Consider the following 12,410-nt stretch of genomic DNA (forward strand, 5'->3'; position numbering starts at 1 on the left):
TCTCAGCCTGATCCCGGCCGCACAAAGTCCTGCTTGGCTGTCCTAAGGTGGTCAAGGGCTACAGAATAAAGCCAGCTACGGGAAGCTACTCACAAAAATCAGAACAAACAGTCAAGACCGGAGCTCCCGGAGGTGCCTCGGGACGCGCTGAGGCTGGGAGCGCTGCGGGCTGTCACTGCCGAGCCGGAGGGAGCGGAGCCGTGTTTGCTTTTCAGACGGACGCGGTGAACAAACACATGTTTACTGGCACAGCCTCTCTCCAAACAGCACCGCAGCTGGTACTTAGTCACCCGCTAGAGCTTCACCAAAAATTTACCTTCGTCGGGGGACGCAGGAGCCAGGCATTTGCTCCCCCCGAGCTCCCAGGTGGGAGCCCGGCAGGTTTGCAGAGCTGGCTGAGCACGAAGCCCTTCCAACCACAGGGCGGGCTCCGAAATTAAATCTCCACCAGCTGCACCGCGCAGCACTTGGCATTAAGGTGCTGTAACCCTAGCCCATTCACAAATTATCAGCAGCAGATGTCTGCCTTTCCTAACCTTTTGGCTTGTCGCTTTAACTGCAGACAGGAGTAGCATGCAACAGCCATTTCCTTCTTCCACATTTCCACTTCTTATCTGGAAGAGTTATTTCTCCAAGCTAATGTTTCCAATGGAAACTCTGCCTTCAGCTTAGTCAACATGATTTCCACGCCGATATCTCTGTTGTTCTGCCCGCGCCGTTGTGCCTCGGAGTAACAGCAGCACATCTGCACCCAGCTAATTGCAGGGCACGGCAAGGACAGGGCAAAGGGAATGCTTGGTCCTAACAAATTCACAACAGCAGTTATTTCCACTGATTCTTCCCCGTGACACTTCGTGTCCCCCGAAGCCTCCCTGGATTTCAGTCACCCGCTCCTCTCGCCCCAAATTGCTCCTCGTGTGCTTCGTCTGTGCCCTCGTTTCCCAACCCCTAATTCCCCGGCGAGAGCAGCCGAAGAATCCTTGCTCTCATACGCCAAAAATTCAGGAAGGACCAACGGAAAGGAGCTGTCCCTGCATGTGGCAAATACCACACTGCTTAAGGGCTTCTCCCCTATTTCGAAACGTATGCAAACAGGTTCTCGTGAAGAATGCAAACTGCTCTATCCTTCTCCAGAAGGGGAAGAAAAAAAAAGTCACACCAAGAATATACAACCCCCCAGGAAGTCTGATGTTGAAAATCTCCTCATATCAAGTCTATGCTGTTGTTTTTGTTTGTTTTCTGCTAGAGACAGAGGACAAGCTTCAGCAATAGTATTCTGCAGCTCACTCAGCCTAGAAATAACGACCTGAAGACGTGACCTGGAGCTGTGAGATGGAGAATTGGAGCCTTCGCCCCCCTGACACAGAGCAAGTGTCAGGAGGTGCCCGGCCACCCCCCAGCAGAAACAACTCACAGCTTGTTCCAGACCACCAGGAGAGGATGGGAGGGCTGGAGAGCCACCCGAGCTCAGCGCCAGCGTCTGCAGCCACAGCTAGACCCGACAAAACCAGGTCAGGTATTACAACAGACACACCTCAGGCTCCTGCCCTGCTAAAAACAAGGGGGTTAAAAACAGGCAAGCACTCGGATATCAAGGCTAGGCTCCGGGAGAACGGCTCCTCTTTGCGAGGTGCCAACCTGGAGCTCTGCAGAACGAGTCCAGAATTCAAGGTCTTGGGATCCTCAAAATCATATCATATGCAGAAAAGATAGGGCCCTTCTGAGGCTGCCGATCTGCTCCAGTGGCCTTTGAAATAATAAACTAATTTACTAAGATTCCGGTAGATAGAGAGCAACATCTGAAGTCGCTCCCAGAAGCGGAGAACCGGCAGCTTTGGTCGATTTGTGCTGGGAGCAGATGGTAGGTGCTCACCATGAGACGCCGAGAACACCCAGCCACACTCACGGACCTACCTTGTGAAAAACAAACAAAAAACACCTTGTGAAAGACAACAAAATTTAAGCCCCTTGCATCAACCTAGACGTGTCAAGCTGCTCTGACTGCAGACTTTCTACCTTGCTGCGTTATTTCCTACACTGTTTTCAGACATTTCGTTTATTAGGGCGGGGAAAAATACTGACTTGGAGGAAGCCACATTTGGAGAAGCAGCAAGTGACAGGAGCTGATTTGTGATGGATTAGTCACCTTAAACCAACACCATAGAAACACAAGCCTTGACCAGCCCTCGTTACAAGAGGCAGATAAACCCCGCAGGCTTCCCCACTGATTTAAAAGAGATCCAGCTTCACCACCAAGCACATTTCCCAGGAATTTGGCATTACGGCAGACAGTAAGTGCCACCACGAGTCTTACTGCTGAAAAAAGAAAAAAAATTAGCTTCCAAAACACAGCATAACAGGACCAAAAGCCTCACCTGTGCAAACAGGCAGGAAGTTACAGCGCAACCACGGCAGCTGCCAGCTTTTAGGTACGATGGGACCTGACATCAGTGCATCCCTCAGCCTGCACGCACTGAAAGGACAGGGCTGGTGCATCCCTGGGGGCTACTTCCAGTTTGTGGGAGCAACAGACCGAAGCACACCACCCGAGGCCACCCCACAGTCAGCAATATTTGCATGCATGCAAATGCAACGGGACAGGAACTGCAAGGGAGCACCTCTGGGACCAAACTCTCCAGCTCTCCCCAGTCCCTCAGGGGAGATCCCTGCCTTGCACACAGGCTCCCGAGGCTCAGCTTGCCACCGTGCTGTCTCCTCATTGACTCGCTACTTGCTTTAATTCTTTACCTTCGGGTCATCCCACTTCTCATCCACGATGAAGCCCAGCCTGCTTGCCTGCACCTTTGGAGCCCAAGCATTCCCAACAAACCTTAATTTCCTTGCGAGCCACGAGCAGAGCAGTGTTTCCTCAGCAGATCTCTATCAGCTGCATAAAGGACAACTAGAAATGCAGCAGCCACAGGTTAAAGCAAACAGACAACAGCACCAAGCCAGAAGGGGGAGGACGGGGACATCAGAGCAAGAAGCAAAACAAGAGACACAAAACAAAGAGGCCATCTCACCGAGGAGACAAAAGATAAAACAAAGGGATTGTGAAACCTTAAAATTAACTGCAATTTTTCTTGAAGGAGTTTTTCAAAATCGCAGCAGATCAGGGACCCTAAGGAAGGCAGCAGACCCACGAGCTTGGTGGAGCCCTCGGTCCCCCAGGATGGTTTTTTTACCTGCAGTAGGTGCCCGGGGAGCGAGGCTACAAGGAGCTGGCTCCTAGGCTGCTGTTTCTCATGCCTGTCTGGACGAGCCAACGGGCAAATTCAGGGCTCAGCACAGCTGCAGCACGTGACATCGAGGCAGAGTCATGCCCTGCCCTCGACAGGCAGTTCCTTCTCCAGCAATTCTACTGCTACTTAAGGAAGTGAGTGGGTGAGCAGGGTTAAAATTGTTCCCCTCTACTCAGAAAAGCAGAATTACCCGCAGATTTCTCCTTCCCAGAGATGAGCTGTAGGAATCCCGTTACCCCACAGCAGCCGGTTTCGGTTCAGCTTGCCTCGAGCCGAGTGCTCTGACCAGGTAGGTCTGGGCTGCAGAAAGTCTCTGTGCTTTTAACCACCGTGGTTAAACGCTGCTCTGACCAGCCAGGAGTTAAACACCACTGCTCCCACCAGCAGGTCCATGTTACCCACGGATTTCGGCACCACCTCAGGTCCAGCCTCGTCCTTACTGTCCCTGCTAAGTCTTCGCAGCGGGGATCCCAACCAGGGCCACAGACAGGTTTTGTCACAACACGCTTCACTGGTTTGAAATTCTGTCATGCATGCAAAGTTAAAAAAAAAATGAAGGAAGGGCCTCTCGCAGTGCACGTCCAGCAGCTCTGGTACAAATATAGGGTCTCCTACCCTGCTATAGCGAGCAATAACTTATATTTGAAGAGCAGGCAGCCCAACCACGCCAGTTTTTGCACCCTCTCCCAGTAACGTGCAGTCAGTGTCAACAAGGACAGCGTGGGAGGCAGCACCAGGCAGAGGCCACGGCGCAGGGCAGCAGCCCAGCACGGAAAAACAGGTTTCTCCTCCGTCCAGCACCGAGCAGACCACAGGATTACTCGAGTGTCTGAGCACGAAGCAGAGATGCTCAGGAAACAATTGCCTCTCCTTCGAGCGCGCCAGCCAGAGCACAGCTTGAAAGTCCAGTTATCAGGCTGCTTTTACGCAGACACGTATGGGAGCTTCCTGCACCCAGACCCCGGGGCAAAAGGCTAGAGGAAAGCAGGGCACAGGACCGCCGGGCTGAGAAGTTCCCCTCCGTACGGAAGGGCCCTCAAAGAAGAGATTTAAGCTCGGCATCGGGAACCGGTCAGCACCATCTCCCCGTTCAGGGTAACCTAAGCTATCAAACCGTAAGTGACTTCAGAAATAAAAGTCACGGGATCATTAAGGTTGGAAAAGACCTCCGAGATCATCTCGTCCAAGCACCCCCGTACCACCGGTGTCACCCACTAAACCACGTCCCTAAGCACCACCTAGAAAATACAGCTAGAGTCATATCAACCTTCCTCTGCACATGAGCTTACTCATGCTACTGAATCCTTCCTGTTTTTGTCTCATCATCCTCAAAACGGACTGAAAATCAACATGTTTTTGTTGGGGGAACTGCAAGGCCCACATACTCCAGTTTTAGGGAGGAGTAAAGCGCAGAACGGATGGCTGCTCACGTACTGAGAATCTCTCAACCTTGTGGAAACGGGACCAAGGCGAGCCTTTTCCCCACCAGCAAGCAGGGACTGGGGGCTGATGGGGACAGAGGGAAGGCCATCGGGTCCCAAGAGGTGTTTTCCAGGGCTCAGGTGCAAGCGCTGCATGTGGCAGACGGTGCTTGGCCTACCCTGAGGACGAGGAGCCCGCTAACGCCCGCAGGCCTGAGCGAGGGCACCGCAAGTTCCGCAGGGCTATGCAAGTCTAAATATAGACGGTGCTCCTATCTTATCTGCGTGCTGTTAAACGGGCGTATTTACGAAGCGATAACTGTTTATGAGGAACTGTCTGTGTCAGCGCTACCCGCGCGGGGAGGGGGAGAGAAACCCTCCCAGGCCTGGATGCGATCACGGTCCCCGGCGCCCCGTCCCTTGCCTGGCAGCGGGTGACGGGGGGCACGGGGCACCAGCCCACCCGGTGGGCGAGGGAATGGGTGCCCCTCGGCACCACCGATCGCCTCGAGAGGGCAGGAAGAGGTGGGAGAAGTGACAAAGCAGGCGTTGTGTTGCAGCCCTAGGCTGGGAAACCGAAACGCACCCACGGAAGCTGGACACCCAGGCTGCACCGAGAGGATGGCCCAAAGCAAAGGGGAGAGCAGGCTCCTGCTGGGCAGACCCTTACGAAAAGCCATGGGTTCGTCAGGAATAGAAAGGCAGCCTGGTTAAGAGCATCTCTGTCAACCAAACTCACCTTGTTTGACACGCAGGCTCACCAAAAACCTCCGGGGGCTGAAACCAAACCAGGAGCGGGGCTTTGGGTTAGGACAGGAGGCACTCAGCAGAGCCAGGCAGACCGGGAGCGCGGGTCAGAAGTCAGGGCAGCGGGTCCCAGCAGCCGGGGCAGGCAGCATGAATTCCTGGCAATGAAGATATAGCTTTGAGATATACAGATAAACGTTCCAGGTATTGTTTTTAATTGCTTTTACACCCCATTTCCAATTATTAGTAGCCAAAAGTCACTTCCATGCGCGAGGTGGTTTAACCACTGCTAAAAGCCACAGATAAGGAAACTGCCTGTGAATTGTGGCTGATTCAGCAAGCACCTGAAGGGAAGGCAGACGCAGGCAGGAGCGGCGCCGGAGGTTACCTGGCTGCCTCGGTCCTTCAGGAGAAGTCACGACGAGGTCTCCCGACTGCCCCAGAAGACCCGTTCCCCCACCGCATAGCACCTGCTTCTTCAGGTCACTGCTGAGAAGCCCCATTTTAAAGCCTGCAGAGTCGTTGACCTTCCTTATCTCCCTGGACTTTTGCTCTCCTTGTCATTTATATTCCTCACGCCCTGGTTTAACCGTCCTTCTCCCTCCCAGCCCCGCGGGCTGTGCTGGTGCCAGATGCTCTGCGGGCAGCCCGCAGCTCCCCGCCTGCCCCGGCGCTCCTCAAGCTCCCTGGCGGGCTTCACTTCTCACGGCACCGTCCTGCTGCCGTGTTATCACCTGCTGTTTGGTGGGCTTCCCTTCCCTAGGGAGGGGATGGCAGCGCTAAGAGCCTGCTAATCTCCTCAATCTGCAAAAAGAGGGGTTGTTAAAGCGGGGTTCCCAAGTCCCCAGGCTCCATTTACATTTACACTCACCAAGAGCATTTCACCCTTCTCATCAGCAATATCTGGAGAGAACACACTCTCGAGAGCTGAGCAGGAAGAGGGGAAAATATTGATGCAGGACAGCACCAGGTTCTTCCACGGTGCCTGCTCAGGGCTTCCATGCATTCACAACACAGAGCCCTCTGCGCTCAGACTTGTTAACCTACTGCAATGGCTGTCTAGTGTTCGGGTGTCTTATTTGGTTGGGGTGCCTTTAAACGAGACCTGTGGTTTCTCGGAGAAAAAACACACTACTTTTCATTTTCACCTGGTTCTTCGGTGTCCCCCTCTGCCACAGCACGTACAACCTCAGAGACAAAACTTAACACCAACAGCCCCGATCAGAGGGACGCCTTCCACAACAGCAGCATTAACGCCCAGCTACAAGCCGCAGGTCTCCCTTAGAGGTCTCAGGGCCCCTATTTTAAGAAACAATTCTTGCTTTTCTCTCGTTTGGGGGTTATCTTTTAACCTCCACCCTTGCAAAGAATTGATGCCGCTGCCTCCCATGCCCCCCATGGGGTGTTGCTGGATAGCAGCGGGTGCCCGTGGGTCTGGATGAGCACCGCGTTTGCTGCCACACCGGAGAGATCACGGCTGGAAAAGCAACACGGAGGGGCGATTGGGAAGCTCGTGAAGAAGCTGCTGCCTCTAAAGACCCACTCGAGAGCAGGCTCACATTAGAAAACCACCGGCAAAAGCCAGGTCCTGCCCTCCGTGGGCTGCGAGATGAGGAGCCAGCTCTCACAACAGCTTTCCCCAGCCGCCCGAAGACACAGCAGCTGCTTTGCCCCCAGATCTTTCAGCCCAGATGGTGAGAGCGAGCTGTTTTGCATCAGTTACGCCATCCCCAGCGCCGAAATGCTCTGCTGCCACCTCCTACCCCAGGGACGTGGCCAGGAGGCTGCCCGACGGGGCAACCTGTCCCCCGTAGCCGCGGTTAGGAAAAGCTCGCCAGCCCGCAGAAGCCGGGGCCGGCGCTTGCCCCAAATTGCGGGTTCCCAGCACCTCTGGCCGCAAGGAGGAACCGTGACGCAGGCGGCCCCGGCGGGACGGGCACAGACCCTGCCCGGCACGTGGGCAGCCCCCACGCCAATATTTAGAGGCTGTTTGCATCTACTCCCGCGTCACGCGCAGATACCGACGGGCGGCACGCAAAAACAGGCGACCGCGAGACGTTGCCAAATCACAACGCCCTGTGCTCAGCACCAGCTTCCACAGAAGTGTGATTTGAGCCCCAAAACGGGATGCAGTTCTGGGAAAGCCCCTTTCAGCAGGGCGCAGTCGCTGTCCTCACCTTGTTTGTTTATATATATTTATATATACATATTTTTTACACATATAAAGTGCCTATGACCGTAAACACACATGGAACCCTACACTCAGACGCTGCATGGTAGACACAGACCCACCTCCAGCCACTCGAGGAGGATTATTTATCTCCCAGTGACTTGACATTTCTGTATTTCCCCTCTGAAAAGCCACAGGAAGTTTGGGCCAGACTGACTGCGCTCCGGCTCAGCGACAGCAGGTTAAAAATTATTCTCTCTGGCTAGAGGTGCACTCGGGAAAGAGAGCCGCTTCTCCAAAGTTAGCCATTAAGAGAAAAAGAGGTTGGATTATCCGGTTATTTCGGATTAAGCACACCGGGATTCGGGAAGAAAACACCTAGTGAAAAGCTAACTCACCCGAGGCAAATTCTTGACTAATGAAAAACCTTTTTGTGCCTTTGTTACTTCAAGTGCTGTTGCGAGATCTTGCACCTGATGCGTTCGCAGACGGCGGGATCTCGGGCAGACATCTGCACCGCCTCCTGCACCTGACGGCTTTGGGCTTCCCCAGCTCCTCGGCTACGCAAACCAGGGGGGTCCAAGCCCCCCACTCTCAGCCCACCCCACTATTTTCACCCGGCCGGGTACACCTTCCCAACACCCCGTCCAAAAGCCCCGGCGCAGCCAGCAGCTTCAAGCTCGATCCGATTTGACCCAGCAAAGCGGCTGCTTCGGAGGAGGAAGACTTCAGAAGAGGAAGAAGAGGTTTTAGATAAATGAATAATTACAGCCCCGCCGTCCTCCCCCACCGGGCTGAACGCACGGAGGCACCACAGGGGCAGCGCGGCCGACACGGAGGAGGCACCGAGGGGGTCTGCGGGCGGATGTCCCCCCTTCGGGAGGGGACGCAGGCGGCCCCGCTGCCGGCGCTCCCTTCCCCGAGCCGCGGGAGGAAGATGAGTCAGTGCCCAGCTCGCGTGGGAGGAGAGCGCCGCAGAACGCCGGGGCCGGCTTCTTGAGAAAAACCAGCTTCCGAAGAAACTTTGAGTGCTGAAGGCTCCAGCCTCAGTCAGCCGGCTCCGGCTCGAGGAGGAGGAAGAGGAAGGCTCAGCTCACCGGGGAACGGCACCTCTGCTGCCCTACGGCAGCCCCCCCCCGTAGCACCCTTGGGTGCCTTGCTGGGTCCGGGGAAAGGAGCGCCCCTTCCTCGGGTGGGGGACGCGGGAAGGTCCCCAGTAGATCCCCGGTACCTCCGATCTCCTCGTACTGGGAGCCAGCAGCTGAGAGGTCCCGGCTGCCGTGGGACTGCTCACGGGCAGCCGAAAGTCACTGGGGAATTACAGCGAGCGCGGTGGGTGCTGGGGGGGGGGGGGCTCCGCCTGGTGCCTGACATCTCCCCCAGCCCCCCAAAAAGTATTAGTGGGGTAATTCAGTTTAGGATGCTGTTTAAAAGTGGTCGTTAGTCAGGCGCTCACCTGATTCATTGACTCGAAACGGGCTGGAAACCCCAAAACACCAGAGAGGCGCCCGGAAAGGGGCGCACGTGGCTGGGGCAGCGGGACGGGGCAACGTCCCATAGCGGGGAGCAGGGGGGCACGGAGCTGGGGAAGGGGCTTCACAGCAGCACGGGGCACGCAAGGGGGGGCCCAACACAGCCCCCCCAGCACCCCCTGGCTCTGACCAAACCCTCACATCCAAGCCCAGAGATGGGGGGGGGGGGGGTCAGTCCTGAGGGTGGCGTGGACCCTGACCCCCCATCCCCAACCCAGGAGCCACCCCACACAGTGGGGCTGAGAGGAGCAGAGACCCCCCCCCCCACCCTAAGGGAGCCCATTTTAGGGGGGCTGAAGCCCTTAGCACCCCTTTTGGGGGAGGGCTGAGGACTCCCAGTGACGGGACACAGGGGGGGACCCCAAACTTGGGGAGGGGGAGGTCACAAAGCACCAGGGGACCTGCACACCCCCCACACCCCAAACAACTACGGGGGCACGCAAAGTACCGGGGAGCCCCGAGCCCACATAGGACCCCCAAACCACACAACGAACCGGAGCACTGGGGGGGGTCACCTCCCCCCCAAGCACCCCCCAGCCCCGAGGAGGACCCCAGTGCCCCCCACACCGTGCACCCCCCACCCCCTAGTAACCACGGCAGCAGGCACCGAGCGGGGGGGGTCCCCCAAAAACGCCTCCATCCCCCCCCGTGCCCCCTCCCTGCCCCCGGTACCTGCGCTCCCGGCGCTGCCACCCCCTCCCTCCCCCACCGCCCCGGAGCCGCCTTTTGACGGGAACCGGCCGGCTGCGCGCCCCGCCCCTCCCCGAGGACACGCCCCCTCCGCTAAACCACGCCCACTCCCCCCGAGGACACGCCCCCGCCCCGCCCCGCCCCGCCAATGCCAACGCGGCACCGCCTCGGCACCGCCCCCTCGTGGGCGAGCCCGCTCTGGCCCCGCCTCCCATGCCCATATAAGGTGAAGACTGGGCGGTGCCACGCCCATTGGGGGCGTGGCCTGGACTGGCGGGAGATTGCACGTGGCGGCCCGGCCTGGGGAGCCCAGCGGGTGGCGGCCCGGCGCCTGCCCGTGCTTTGGGGTGCTGCTGCGTGGGGCTTTGGGGTGCTGCTGCGTGGGGCTTTGGGGTGCTGCTGCGTGGGGCTTTGGGGTGGAGCTGCTGCAATTGGGGTGCTGCTGTGTGGGGCTTTGGGGTGCTGCTGCGTGGGGCTTTGGGGTGCTGGTGCTTGGGGCTTTGGGGTGGTGCTGCTGCAATTGGGGTGCTGCTGCGTGGCGGGGTCGGGGTGCTGCTGCTGCAATTGGGGTGCTGCTGCGTGGGGCTTTGGGGTGCTGCTGCTGCAGTTCGGGGCTATGGGGTGCTGATGCTGCAATTGGGGTGCTGCCGCGTGGGGCTTTGGGGTGCTGCTGCATGGGGGGGTCAGGGTGCTGCTGCAATTGGGGTGCTGCTGCGTGGGGCTTTGGGGTGCTGCTGCTGCAGTTCGGGGCTATGGGGTGCTGATGCTGCAATTGGGGTGCTGCGTGGGGCTTTGGGGTGCTGCTGCATGGGGGGGTCAGGGTGCTGCTGCAATTGGGGTGCTGCTGCGTGGCAGGGTCAGGGTGCTGCTGCTGCAATTGGGGTGCTGGTGCTTGGGGCTTTGGGGTGCTGCTGCTGCAATTGGGGTGCTGTTGCTGCTTGGGAACTTTGGGGTGTTTCTGCTTGGGGGTGCTCTGGGGCTTTTGGGGTGCTGCTGCTTCTTGGGGCTTTGGGGTGCTGCTGTTTGGGGGCTTTTGGGGTGGGGCTGTTTGGGGGCTTTGGGGGTGCTTCTGCTTGGGGTTTTGGGTGTGCTACTGCTGGTTTTTGGGGCTTTGGGGTGCTGCAGCTGCTGTTTGTGGCTTTTGGGGTGCTGCTGCTGCTTGGAGGCTTTGGGATTGCTGCTGCTTGAATGTCTTCACAGCCATTCCAGAAAGTTCAGCGGGCTCTGCGTGCATGGGCGCGCAGTTCTGCTTACTCCTTTCCTCCTGGCTCATGGTCAGCCCCTTACTGGGACGGGGCAAACACCACCAGTACAACGGTGCCCTCCCAGCAGTCTGTGGCAAACATTTTCCTGGCACCATCGGGTCCTGATCACATTTAGGTGTCCCTGCAGCATCTCACCTTTGCTCTGGTGCCTTCTGGAAGTTCAGGCGTCCACAGAGCTGGCCGTGGGTCAGAGTCTCCTTCCCTTCCGGATTTCTAATCAGCGAGCCACCTTGTACCAGGAGCACTCGCCGCATTTATCACCTGGTGAGCAGACTCCGTCTCGTTTCTGCAGCTGCAGCATCTGCTGGGCTCGTCTCCTTCCTCTCCCATTTTTGGGACGCCACCCAAGAGACCTGCCACCGCAGACTGCAAATCCCCTCTCTGATTACAGCTCTTGGAGAGCTCATGGATTTTTGTGATGCTTAGATCAGATTAAGGGCAGAAGGAGAGCTGATTCATCCCCGACCTCTAGACTAGAGATAGCAGCATCTGCGAGGGCCCAGGCACAGCTCCAAGCGCTACAGACGTGTACGACCAAGGTTCCTGCAGCTGTTTGCAGCCTCCAAGCTGCTCCTGCCCCTTGCTCACCTCGGTGTGGCCGGGACTTCACGTCCCACGTGAACGGAACCCGTGCGAAGCCCTTGCACGTCTCGGGAGCAGGGGCCTGCAGGCCTCCGGGGTCCTGGGGGTGTTTGGGACCGTGCGACCGGCCGGGTCCAAGTGCTGATCTCAGCCACCCAAAATCCCCTCGCTGGGGATGGAAGGAAACCTGGAGCATGGGGATTCGAGCCGAGCTGTTTCAGCTGGTGCTGCAGCTCCAGCCCAAAGCCGCTCAACCTCCTGGGCACGTCACACCCCCAGTCTGAAAAACTCAGGATAGTTAGCAGTTCGTCCCTTTCCATCCTCCAAAACCTGTCCGGGGTGCGGACATCAGCAACGTTTTATAAAGCAGCACGGAACGCTTCGAGAAAGCCCCTTCGTGATGTTCCAGGGTTTACTAAGGGCCCCTAAACCCAAAAGCCTCGGAGAAAATGAGCCGCCACGCAGATGAGCGCGGGCGGCCGCGCCGCCGTCGTGGCAGACGGCAATCAGCACCCCGCAGCCGTGATCACCGAGTTCAGCAGCTTTAATTCACGCGGGGAAAGTGCTTTGCTAAATGTTTTCGAATTGATTTAATGAGGCCAATCAGAGAGAGGGGAAAAAAAAAAGTCTGGGAAGAAACAGGAGTTCGTTAGAGACAATTTGGTCACGCAGAACTTTTTCAGGGAACAGAGAGACAACTGGGGTGGGGGATTTTGTGCAGAAGGGTGCCCATCCCCACCCCACTGCTGTTGAGTTTAAAC

General features: G+C 57.3%; 1 protein-coding gene across 7 annotated transcripts in view; it reads right to left on the minus strand.

Annotated features, from left to right (window-relative positions):
* Positions 1-9,853, minus strand: part of VDR (vitamin D receptor) — a 34,931-nt gene extending 25,078 nt beyond the window's left edge. For 3 of the 7 annotated variants that reach the window (XM_083814417.1, XM_083814408.1, XM_083814415.1), the window contains exons 1-2: positions 9,785-9,853; positions 5,403-5,568 (exon numbers count right to left, since the gene is read on the minus strand). The gene's annotated coding sequence lies outside the window, so the exon portion shown is untranslated. Of the gene's footprint in view, positions 1-3,185; positions 3,408-3,432; positions 5,366-5,402; positions 5,569-5,798; positions 7,956-9,036; positions 9,307-9,784 lie in introns of those variants that run through there. The other 4 variants (XM_083814410.1, XM_083814411.1, XM_083814413.1 and 1 more) reach the window with 4 other exon arrangements.
* Between the last annotated feature and the right edge of the window lie 2,557 nt (positions 9,854-12,410).

This window comes from Anser anser (genome assembly GCF_964211835.1).
Source record: "Anser anser genome assembly, chromosome: 30".
Taxonomy (NCBI): Eukaryota; Metazoa; Chordata; class Aves; order Anseriformes; family Anatidae; genus Anser; species Anser anser.